The sequence below is a fragment of the Onychostruthus taczanowskii genome, unplaced genomic scaffold (genome assembly GCF_017590055.1).
Source record: "Onychostruthus taczanowskii isolate IOZ18803 unplaced genomic scaffold, ASM1759005v1 scaffold50, whole genome shotgun sequence".
NCBI lineage: Eukaryota > Metazoa > Chordata > Aves > Passeriformes > Passeridae > Onychostruthus > Onychostruthus taczanowskii.
Genome location: NW_024502569.1, coordinates 5,667,273 through 5,676,129, shown reverse-complemented (window position 1 = coordinate 5,676,129; position 8,857 = coordinate 5,667,273).

Below are 8,857 nucleotides of genomic sequence, written 5' to 3'. Positions count from 1 at the left end.
GCTTTCAGTGTGAACTGTCATAATACATGATATTAGCACCCTTCCTAAAGTAAAACTTGCAAAGTGAAACTAATAAATCTCTATCAATAATGACAATGAGGGGGACAGTATAAGACTTATTTTTATTGTTTTTCCTAAAGGATGTTCAAATATTCATGAACCCTAAGTGAGAAAACAGTATATAGTATTTAAAGGTATGTAACATTTTAAGATAAGCACACAAACACATTGATTAGCAGTTACCATTGGGAAATTAACCCTCAGGAAGAGGCATTTTTTCCCTAATACTCTGAAGAAAAGGGGAGAAAAAGAGATGAAAACCATGTGTCAAGATCCATATAACAAATGCATTTTGTAGTTTTATCCCTTAGGATTTCAATCCAGTGCCATTACGTTGAGTGTAGCCTTCACCACTGGATATGTTGGGAGCAAGGCTGGTCCTGCCACCCTGGCTGTCTGCATACACACAGGGACTCCTTTGGAGGAGTGATATAAAAGGTTGTAGCCTACTTGTAATTAAGAAATTTTTGCTCTACAGCACTCATCTGATTGATATTATTTGAAGCTTATTTCTGTTCTGGAATGGCCTCTGGCTTGGTGTGCTGAACAAATGTTCCCTTTCCGTGCTGAAGCAGGTAGGAGGAGCCATGTCTCAACCGTCGATATCAGTGATCTCCAACACAACATGGCGTTTTGTTGTAATTGTTCATGGATGATAAAGAGACGTAAATTACATTAGTTGATTTGTAGGATACTTGTCTAGGGACTGTTATTGCCTAGGAATTTACAGCCTTCAGCTGCAGCCCAGGCGTTTGTCTCCCAGCCTTTGGGCGGGATGGTTCGGCGGCTGTGGGTTGGTCTGGTGCCGGATCATTCGTGTGGGCGATGCAGAGGCCGTAGGAGAAGGAAAGGTGCTCCTGGGCAGGACCAGGGCTCATTGCTCCGTGCTAAATGCATCAAGCCCACCACAAGGAAGGGAGGTTGCAACTCTCTGCTGTTTCAGTAAATCCGACATACACCAGGAAATTATTTGCAAAGGTTAAAATGACTTTGAGTCGAGGCCGCAATACTAGGCCACAGTTAAAGTCTTAATGTTAAATTGACTTGGATTTTTTTAGTCATAGGCTAATCATTACTACTAGTTAACGTGTTTTATTTAATTTATTTTTTTTTGTATTTTTCTACAGAAAGGATTAAACTCGAGAAAAATGTTATGAGTTTATGGCAGTCCTTCTAAATAAACTGTAACCGATTTACTCGAATAACCCGTAATGGTGTGTAAATACTGACTTTATGTAAATATAGAAACATGTAATTTAACTTAGGCATTATTGCAAGACTGGAAGGCCCAGGAGCTGGCAGTTTGCCACTCCCTGCAGGTTCACTGGGTCAAATTTGGCCTGTTTCGGGTAGCGAACAACAGATTCTGTTCAGTCCCTTGTGTAAAATGAGCTATTTCTGTTTGTTTTCGGGTGGGGGATGGGCAAAACGATTGTCACCTGGGTGCTGCTCAGCTCCTTTGCCAAGGCATGAAGGGGTACGGACGCCCTCCTGCTCCTTACGTGATCCTGCTAAAACAGGGCTGCAGAGAGCTGACACGGCAAAGAGGGAGGCTTGCAGTGCCTCCCCTCCTGTGCTGTGGACAAACAGAAGCCTTCACCTTCTAGTGCTGTCCATCTGGCACCTTTCTCGAGCTCTGAAATTGACTTGAAGAAAAATCTGAGGGAAAAAGAAAAGAACGAGTGGTGTTATTTTTACTTGGTATTCTGTAATGGTGTGTAAATACATACAGAATTCTGTAATTTGTATAAATATATTGCTATAGAATTTTGAAAGTTGGTATTATTTGCTTGATGTCCCTTCAGAGCATTTTCTTAAAAGTGCACATGTGTAATAATGGGATGGCAAAGAGATGTCCTTGCTTATTCCTAGAAAGAGTGTGAGAATATTCCAGGAAAACAAAAATCATCAACATTTTCTATGCCTTTTTGCTAATCTGGGAAAAATCAGGGAAATGTCTTTTTGGCAAGAACTGTGTTAGCATTTCACCTGAAGCAGATCTGTCTGGGCAAGCAGTATGGCCCAAAAGATGATGGAGATCCAGACCAGTGTTATAATATGGGCTGGTGTGGAGCTGCATTTGGTAGTGTGTAAGGCAGCACTCCCAAACATAGGTGGGGTCAATGAAACATGGCAGAGCTGTGCAGTGCAGAGTGGAAAGAGAAAAATCCTAGGAAAATTGCCTTAAGTTTCTACCAATCAGTGCAGGACTCAAACTGCCTGCCAACTGGATGGAAAAAAAAGGGTATCTTTTGAGAACGACAGTGTATAAGATGTGGAGGCTGGAGATGAGACTCTGGCCTAAAATATCAAGCTTTTCTGTTGTCTCCCTGAAAATAAGATAAATGTGAGTTTAATAAATATGCAAAGAAGAGGAAGTAGAAAAGATGCTTCTGAGGCAGTTTCTTTGTATACAGAATATTGCAAGAGATAAGAGAAGATGCTTCTGCAGCATGCCTTTCACAGTCCCTAGCTTATGCTCTGCTCTGCCTCTTGTACCAAGTAAAGAAGTGTCTCTTATGTTCAGCTCTGTTACTCATGATTATAGGAGCAGAAATGGATGGGCTGTGAGCCATGCTGAAAACCTTTTTGTATGAACTCCTGTCCCACCTAGTGAATTCTCACAAGATCCCCATGAGATATGTCCAGGCTCCTTAAAACTGCAGTTTGCTTTGCAGAAATTGAGAGGTTCCAGATTCTTTGGAATTTTGATGAAAAACTTGGAAACTCAGGTCTCTCCTCATTTAGCTGTGTATGTGCAGGTAGCTGTATTTGTAGGTAAACAGGAGAAAGAAGTAGACAACCATGTAATCCTCAATATTTTATTCCACATGGCCCATTGTTTACTGATCTGAGAATAAAACCAGAAGGCTTCTGTTTTCCAGAATTTTATCTCTGTTCTTAAACTGTTAGAGCTCTCCATGGGTTGTTCACAAATCAGTTCTGTCCTGCCTTTTTGTTATCTTTCACCTTTCCATAATACTACAAGGTGGTTTTCCCATCTGACCCCCAAGTAAGTTCCAGTAGTAAAAGCTCATCTCCTCTTGTCAGGAAGCTGGAACAGCCTGCCCTAGAGTTTGTTGCTGAACTCTTTGGCACTGAAGTATGCAGGTCATGGATAATGGGCACGCACCTTAAATCTAGGCCTCAAAAGATAATTAGTGATTAGAAACAAAAAATGCTGTTGCGAAGTTGCCTTGCCAGGTCAGATGCCAGAAGTTTGAAAGCAGAAAATATTTAATGGTGTTCTGGAAATTTTAAGTGAGGATAATAACCAAGTTCCACCTGCAAAGTAATTTATAAAACCCAGACTTTTTGCTTTTTTCCCCTCATGGTTTTCTACCTTTAATATCTTTTGTGTGTGTTTTCTTCTTTCTTCTTCATGGTAGTGAAAATGATTCTTTTATTTTTTCATTCATGATTTCTGAATTCCAGCTACCTTTGTAAAATTTTTCAGAGTTATTCTGGTCGGAGCCCTTGGGCAGGAAAATTGCCATGTGATTCTGGGTTAGGATAGAGCACAGGTTGCAAAGATGCTGCTGTTGTACTCAGAGTAGCTGTTAACAGTCCATAGAATGTTTTCTTACCTTTTCTTACCATATCTATTACGTGGAGGGTTACAACATTAATTGTACTTTAATACTTTGTATGTTGTTGTTATCATGGGAGAAATCTTTCCAAATGGTCCTCAAGTCATGCCAGCTTTATTAAACCCATATCTGTTGCTTGAACAATCTCTCACAAGTATACTGCTGCCGAGAGCTGTGTTTAAAAGAAATTTTAGCTCTATGTTGTTTAGTGATGCAAAAGATAGAAAAAAAACCACCAAAACCAAACAAACCCCACCCAGCCCAAAAAAAAATCACCAACAAAAAACCCCCCAAAAACCTTCACAAACCCCAAAACCTGCCCTTTAGATTGGGTTCTCCCAACCTTTTCCTTTAGGTTGAGGGAAATTATTTTTATGTGCACCACTCTTAGCTAGCAACTACATAGCCAAAAGAATTCTGGAATTAGGCTGAACTGTCAAAATGTTTCTCACATTTCTGTTTTCTTGAGAAATCACAGGCCATCAAATTATGGTGATATGCAAAATATGCCCTGTAGATATTTTTTTCCATGTCCAGAGGGTCTGGATTTATATATATCTTACAGTTGGAGGCAGTCAGTCTAGGTGAAAAGAGCATTTCTGTAATGTTGGAACTCATTCATTTTATTGACAACCTCCCCCTGCCCCCGCAGAGAGTAGCTTTAGTTAAAATTATTATTGTTATTTCTACCCTTGTTGAGAGAGTTGATGTAAACATTGAAACAGTGTCTTGAAATACTCCCTCACAGCTGTGCTCTTGAATGCATACTTTTTTCTTTTGTATTTCTTATGTAGTATGATTTCTATTGCTTTTTAGAAATCTTTATGCTTGTTATGAATGTCCACACACAGAAGTAGTTGCAGTCAAATTATCTATTTCTGGCTTCTTTGGTTAAGTAAATTTTCTAAGTCTCTAATGTTTTGGCTGGCAAGGCTGTAACTTCTCAGGCAGGACTCTAATTTTTCCTTTTCTCTTCTTCCTGCTGCAATACATCTTTTTTTCATTCTTGGACTGTAGTTAATTTCACAAACCTTCACAAAGAACCTGCATGGTAGGTCCATCTTATCTTCATTCCTAGGAAGCAGAAGACTTGCTGGTAAGCAGTTCTCTGTCCATTTTTATCTTTGATAAGTTTTTTGGTTCAACTGACTCCAGAAGAAAGCAGTGCTTGCATCTTCCTGTTCAGGATGGGTTTGGGTCTTCATCATACTGTGTCCCTAGTGTGACCATTAGAAGGGTGTTCTATATATAATGTCAGTTTATTTGGATATGGTGTATCCATTCAATTTCTCCTTTCACTAAGTGCTCTGTGCAAGCCTTTGTTTATTATCCATTAAGATAATTTAACATCTAACTACATTGTAGACATCACCTTATTAACTTGAAATCTCTTGATCAGCTATGTTGCATTACTTCGTGTTGGCAACTCATTGAATTATAAGGACTTGACATGTGTGTTAAATTTGGTTGTCAATTCCTTTTGTTGTAAGATCTGGACTGTTCTCTGAAGAATGAAAGTCAGGTTCACATTCCCAGTTCCATTAAGGATATTTTCCTCATTGGCTCCCATCCACCTCACTGTCCTTTGGAGGTAAAGCAGTTCTTTTGGCCTCTTCAATGTGCATGGGAATCACTCCCAAATAGCCTGCTGTATTATGTGCTCTCCTCTATTAGCACTCCTCCTCCTAACAAAACCCAGTATTTTTAAGGTTCTTCTTCCTATCACCTCAACCTTTCTAAAATAATTTTGTGGTATTTGGGTATTTAGGCTGATGCTATCAATGAAACCTGTATTTTGTAATTGTGATTGAGTCCAGTGTAGTCTCATTACCAAGCAAGTCAGTCTTTACCCAGTAAAAAAATTTGGAAGAAACAGTGTAGGAAAAGAAAACTGCATGTTATCCCTTATCTCTAGTGGGCTTGAAGGAGACAAATGTGAACTTGCTCATGCTATGATCCCTCTCAACAGATTTCCATACTCTTAACTGTGTTTCTGGGATTCTGTAATATCCCATTACTTTCCAGTTGATACTATCTGTCATCTTAGCAAAAGCTTTTGTCAGTGTCTGTGAAGTTGATGTACAGTGAACTCCACGAATGCTCTGCTAAGGGGATGGTGTTGCACACTGCATTAGTCACTGACATTTCCTTTTGCTTGAGATCAGCCTGCTCTCTTCCAAGTGGAATGTCCCCTTCTTGTTCCAGCCTCTGTAACAATGTGCCTGCCAGGCTGCTGCTTGGTATAGAAAGGAAGCTGCTGTCTTTTGGTTTATTGTACTGCACAAGCAGTTCCCTCAGCAAGAGACTGCCTTCCTCGTTCCAGGACCACATGAAGGAGTTCATGCTTGACTTCAGTAGAATTTGCACCTCTTATCTTTCCCACCTCAGCCCATATTCCATGCACCTAATTAATGTTTCTATTTTTATGGCCTTATTATCTATCTGAAAAATGCACTGTTGGTGTATGCCTGAAGGCTGCTCTGAGTAGACTGTCGTTTTCCTTCTGTACTGTGTGTGAGTTGTTACATACACACAGATATTCTGCTAGAAGCATCTCATAGCCTTCCTTCTCTTTAAGACAAACAAGCCTGCTTGATTAGATTAAGGTGGGATCCCAGGAGTATCCCCACTCTTCTGTAGCAGCAAAGCGGCAAACAAGCAAAGTTCTGATCTCAGCTGTCAATAATTGTCTTTGCTGTGTACATTTGGTGGCTGTGATATCTTAACACCAGTCCCCCCCCCCCCCCCCCCCCCCCCCCCCCCCAAACTAGATGAACAATAGGCTTGACAGTACATGTGAACCTGTTTATTTCCACTTCCTCTCTTGTATTACTTAAATAAACAATTAAAAATTAGCCCAGATACTCTTGAGTTGAAATTTTGAAGTCAAAGCTGTGTTATTTGTAGCCATATTTTCAGTTGTCATAATAGATAAGTGTTCCACAGCTCATGAAGTAGTTTTCAGCTGAGCATCCATTTCTTTTTTAATGGAAAATGTGATTTGTTCACAGAGATGTAGTCTTGGAGACCATATTCAGGTGTTACATGGGTATGCCAGGCCTCTGATGCACAGTAGAAGTGCTTACCTCCCCACCTGCTGCAGAGGCCTCTTAAACCTCCCCTCAGCTGCTGCTGCCCAGCTCCAGGGTTAACTTCCACCAAGGCAAAGTGCTCACTCAGGCACGCTGAGGAACTTGTCTGCACTGCAGGGAAAGAACTTGTCTGCACTCTCGGAAACAGGGAAGCCATGTCCCTGTGGAGAGGCAGCAAAAGGGTTCATCTAAGCAGGGGTACAAGGAAGTTCCTAGGTTTGCCGGGGGGAAATTAGCACAGTCTGAAATGTAATAAAACAGAAATATAAGTGTTTCTGTTTCTTCTCTCTGCTTTGCCTGGGAGAGTGCTACCCCTTTTCCCCCAAGCACACTCTCTCCACTTTCCAGGTAACTGATGCTTCTTAGCAACTTCAGAAGACCATGTGCTGCACACCTTTAATGAGTGATCGATCTCAAGGGTCAGTTCCATAATGTAAGTGGTGCTAAAAGGACTCAGAGCAGAGAAGAGGGTCTGTTTTGGGGCTGGGAAACTCTTCCTCCATGTACTGAGAACTGAACAGCCTCACTGTTGACATGAGTGGGTGCTGCAGAGCCTGGTCTGCCGAAGTGTGTGCTGGGTTGTGGTGCTGACAACCAAGGTGGCTGCTGAGCAGGGCCATGTCTGACATCAGGAGAGGTCTGTGCTCCTTCTTTGCAAAATTCCCAGTTGACCACAGGCAGCTACTTAAGATACAGGCAATTTGTTCCTAACTGGTCTTTGTGTAAGTGAGTTTAGGGCTAAGCCCTGGCTTGGAGGAAATCAATATCTGCATGATCAGTACAACTGACACAGGCTTAATAGTGAGAGGAGGTAGGATAGCCTTGAAGTTTTCCTCTCTTCCACAGTTCTCCTTGTCACAGGCATGAATCAATAATTTTTGTAGAGGTGCTCCTGTTGCTAAGGTCATGCTTATTCACTGCTTTGTCTCCAAGAGCCAGTTAGGATGTATTATGAGAGCTATTGCCTTCTGTAGCAATAAATAGGATGAAAACAACATTGTGAGCACCACAAAGGGTGAAAATAACAAGAAAATAAGATATGTTTACTTCTAGATTGGCCTGAACCAAAAGTCAAACATCTCAAGTAGGATGGCTTGGTAACCTTCGGCTTCTTCCCCCACTGCTGCTGTTGTTGCTGGGATCTGCTGTTTGTCTCTGCGGGCAGCAGCAGGCAGGGTGCCCAGTACCTGATGGGGGAATCTCCCTGCCCTTGACTCACCCCTCCTACAGTTTTGGGGGTAAGGGCTGGTACAGGAGGGATGTAGTTGTCCACTGATTCAGAGGAGCAAGGAAAGACCAGCCCTCCCAGCCTCCATGCACTCAAACAGTGGCACTGGTGGACAGGACCAAAGCCATTCCAATGCTGGCATCAGTCCTTGACCTCTCTCTCACAGCAAAAGCTCCCTGAATTTCAGAACTAACATCTGGTTTAAAAAGGAGGTTTTCTCCTAGAGGCATTATTTGATCAAGACAAATGGGAAAATTTGTATCTTACTGTTATTTTTTCAGGCAAGCTATCAGGAAAGTCCACAGATTGAGGAGTTTTTTTTCTTTTTTTTTCTTTTTTTTTTTTTTTTTTGTATTTTATACTTCCAAGTAAAAACCAAAGGCAATTGCCCACTTTTTCCCTCCTTGAGGAGGTCATTGGTTCTGGAAAGACATGGATGGGAGCGTGTTACAGGGCAATTTAGGAAATGAAGCTGCACAAAGCTTATCATTGCAAGGGGACTAGTACAGTAGTAGATGAGCCAACACCTGATTTCATGTTGTAATTTTTGGACACAAACCCCCCAACTCTCTTGCTTCTGAAGTCTCTAAATAGTTGGAAAAATGACTTCAACAACAACCAATAAAATGAAATAGCTACTTGGTAGTGAGTAGTGAGTGGAAACAGAAGAACAGTGGAGGCTCTGCCACTTGGACCCTCCCACTTCAGGTCACTAAGTAGCCATTTATTTACACAGTCTTGGAACTCCATTGGCTTCCCCTTGGTTTATTTTCTGCTCCTATTTTGACTCAGGTCTTGTCATCCTTGTCCTTTAGGCAGCAGTAGGAACTTCATATGCCCTTGCAGGTAATTTGTTGTGAATATCTTGGTAATTCTCTAGGTTAAAC